The 3964-nt window shown below is 38.9% G+C and overlaps 1 pseudogene; it reads right to left on the bottom strand.

The window, feature by feature from the left end:
• Positions 1 to 1088: 1088 nt before the first annotated feature.
• Positions 1089 to 1932, bottom strand: LOC112395139 (poly(A) polymerase alpha pseudogene; annotated as a pseudogene).
• Positions 1933 to 3964: the final 2032 nt, after the last annotated feature.

The raw sequence follows: 3964 nt of genomic DNA on the forward strand, positions 1-3964 counted from the left end.
GTTACAGCTTCAACATACAAATTTTGGAAAGACAATCCAATATATGCATAATGGCCTGATTGTGTGTGTGTACACACACACACACACACACACAAATAAATATATGTGCATGTGTGTATATATATATTATATGTATATATATATGATATTTTCCCATCTTGGTCTGTCAGTTCATTTTGTTAAAAGTATCTTTCGACAGAAGATTTTAATTTTGAAGGAATCCAATTTGTGCTTTTTAAAAAATTGTATATTTTCTGGGTCCAATTAAAGAAATATTTGTCCACCTGGGACTTCCCTGGTGGTGCAGTGGTTAAGATTCCACCTGCCAATGCAGGGGAAATGGGTTCGATCCCTGGTCCGGGAAGATCCCACATGCCACGGAGCAACTAAGCCCGTGCGCCACAACTACTGAGCCTGTGCTCTAGAACCTGTGAGCCACAAGTACTGAGCCTGTGTGCTGCAACTACTGAAGTCTGCGTGCCTAGAACCCGTGCTCCACAACAAGAGAAGCCACTGCAATGAGAAGCCTGCACAGCGCAATGAAGAGTAGACCCCGCTCGCTGCAACTAGAGAGAAAAGCCCGCGTGCAGGAAGACCCAACACAGCCCCCAAAAAACATACAATTGCTCAAAAAAAGAAAAATACTTTGTCCACTCAAAATCTGAGAAAATATTCTCCCATGTTTTCTTCTAGGAACTTTCTATTTGTGTTTATATTTATCTCACTGATTCATCTCAAGTTAATTTTTGATGTATGGAGTGAGATAAGTGACAAATTTCAACTTTTTAATATGTTTATAACTTGTTCCAGCCATTTGTTTCAAAGACTTTCCATTTTCCTTTAGTTTACTTTGAGGAGATTTAAAAAATATTATTGACAATTTACGTGTCTGTTCATATAAATATCTTCTGTACTTTTCTATCCTCATGTTCATACCACACTCTTTTGGTTAATGTGAAAATAGAGTAACTCACAATCAATTAGTGTATGTCTTCTAAATTGACTCTTCTTTTTAATGATCATTTGGCTATCCAATACTTTTTAAATGTAAGACATATTTTATTATTTATTTTAAAATTAATTTTATTTTAGTATAATTTTAACACATACCATTTAGAAAACACCAAGGAAAATTTATGTACAAAAGTTGATGCTATTGCATTTGGATAAAGTTAACGAGTTCCTGCTACTCACTTAGCCCAGGAAATACCACCAAGGAAACCTAATATATTGGAACAGATGTTGTGGAGTTTGGCCCCCAGTTTGATAGCTCTCAGAGTTAACCTGAAGTTGTCAATGATTAGAACTAGATGGGAAATTTCATTGGTTCCCCTGAAACTGTTTAGACTCTTACACATATTCTATCTATTTTTTAAGCAGACTGTCATTTCCTAGGTCCAAATATTCTGGAATAGTCTGCAGTGCTAATCTTGCAAACAAAATATCAATCCCTAAGCTATCAAAACAGTTCGATAACTGGCACAAATGCCTCAACAGCTCCTAAATCTTTCACTTCTTCCTGTAATTTCAATTTATAGAATGAGGTGAAAAAGTCACTTCAATCAATCTCTCTTGGTGCAACACACAACACATCAATATTGGCAACTTTTGTATATATTCTTAATCTGTAAGATCCAAGTGTAAAAATATTTTCCTCCAACATTTTCAATCACAGATTGTGGAAGATTCTTGCTTTCATGGTTTTCTTGTATTCACTCTTTTACCAGGTTACATTTTCCAAAGTTAAAGTCTTGCATTGTTGTTCCTGTTACTCTTCAAAAACCCCAGAGGGCTTTGGAATCACAATTAGTTTCTGTGTAAGTCTGAAGTCAGTCTCCTTTTGGGTCCACTAAACTGATAGCACAGAACGCTGTAGTGCTTCTGTAGTGGCTGTGTTTGTTCTGATTCCTGTGTTGCTACTGGAAATGACATCATCTCCAGCGCAGGCACCACCCAGTCACTTCCCCAGTACAACAGTTGTCACCGAGGACCTGGACACGATCCACTGAGCTAAAAAGGAGGGAGGGGGTTCTGCCTCTGCCCTGAGTCCAACTGCCTAAATATAAGATACATTTTAAATGCATCTTGTCAATTTCTGCAAAATGACTACCGGACTTTGGAGGTGAATATTTTGGGAAAAAGGACATCTTACAAATTTGAGTCTTCCTATTTATGAAGATTGATCCATCTTTTCATTTGTCTTTTTTTTTTTCCTCTCAGTGGTTTTGGGAGGTTTTAAACATAGAGTTCCTACAACTTTTGATACATTTAAACCCAAGTATTCTATTTCCTGATCTTGTTTTAATGGGAAATGCTTTTTTATTATTATTCTAGAACAAGAAATTTTGTAGTTATATAAAAATAAAATAGATTGTATATTTACCTCATATGCAAAAATTTTAATACAATAATTTCTTAGTTTTTGTAGGGCTTTTTTTGTTTATAACTTAGAATTTTCTATAATCTTATCACTGCAAATAGAAATAGTTTTACTTTTACTTTCTAATTCTTGTAAAATTCTTTATTTTTTCATTATATAAGGTCTTCAGTCTTAAGAGGTAGGAACAGACATTCTACCTTGTTCTCAGTTTTAAGTTGAAAATATAGAGTCCCTGAAAATGAAAAGTTATCTTATGTGAGGCTTTCTTTTCTTAGTTGCTAATTATCTGATTGAGGGGTTCACGTCTATTCTAATTTTTACTTTTTAGCTTAAATGTGTGTTTAATTTTGTTAAAGATTTTTTATTCAAATATTTGAATACTATTCAAACATTTATTCAAATGTTTGAATATTACTCAAATATTCAAACATCTATTCTAATATATTAGGTTTCCTTGGTGGTATTTCCTGGGCTAAGTGAGTAGCAGGAACTCGTTAACTTTATCCAAATGCAATAGCATCAACTTTTGTACATAAATTTTCCTTGGTGTTTTCTAATAATCTAATTTACTTTTCTGTTTCTATATATTTTCATTTCCTAAACATTTCATATAAAAAAGTAATACAGAGCCTGCTGAGCTCCCAGGCTGATCTGCTGCCCTCCAAAGCCCCCTCCAGGTAGCATGGGTCCTTGGGGGCAGAACAGGAGAGGCAGGCAGGAGGGGCCCTCCAGGAGGAGTGGGTGAGGAGTGGAGGGCGATTGCCCCGCCCACTCCAGCACAGGCAGCCTGCTGAGCTCCCAGGCTGGTGCCTTGCCCTCCAAGGGCCCTCCCAGCCCAGCCACATTGGTCCTGGGGGCATAGGAGTGAGGCTGGGGAGATCAGGAGAAGCAGGCAGGAGGGGCCTGCCCAGACATCAGGAGGAGCAGGAGAGAAGAAGAGGGCCTTTGCTCCACCCACCCAAGCACAGAAGACCTGCTGGGCTCCCAGGTGAGGTCTTCTGTCCTCTGAGACAAGGGATGGGGGCCACGCCTGGGACACTTCTGTCCCTTAAGCCTAAGCCCCACCTCCCAAAGGCCCCAGGGCTTTTCCCGATGTGTGGGTCCTGAGCATAGGCCCCACCCATGACCCAAATCTCACACTTGTTTAGGCCCCACCCTCCACAGCCAAGGACTTCCCTCCCTTTTTATTCTTCTTTTCCCTCTTCCTCTTTTTTACTATTGTGGTACTGATATACCTTCTAGTTGTTGACTCATCTACATTTTAATTTTTATATTCTTTCTAACATACCTGTTAGTTTCCTAGTCTAATTTTGTTTTTTACTTTGTTATTGTTCTTTTTTTTTGCCACCCCACGCAGCTTGTGGCATCGTGGTTCATGAGACCGGGTTCAGGCAGAAGCTCCTGCAGTGGGAGCTCCAAGTCTGAACCACTGGACTAACAGAGAACCTCAAAACCCAGGGAATATTCATCAGAATGAGTTCTCACAGAGGTCCTCATCTCAGCACCAAGACCCAGCTCTACCTAATAGCCTACAAACTCCAGTGTTGGGAGCCTCAGGCCAAACAACCAGTAAAACAGGAACAC

Source organism: Neophocaena asiaeorientalis, unplaced genomic scaffold (assembly GCF_003031525.2).
Source record: "Neophocaena asiaeorientalis asiaeorientalis breed wild unplaced genomic scaffold, Neophocaena_asiaeorientalis_V1.1 scaffold25, whole genome shotgun sequence".
Taxonomy (NCBI): Eukaryota; Metazoa; Chordata; class Mammalia; order Artiodactyla; family Phocoenidae; genus Neophocaena; species Neophocaena asiaeorientalis.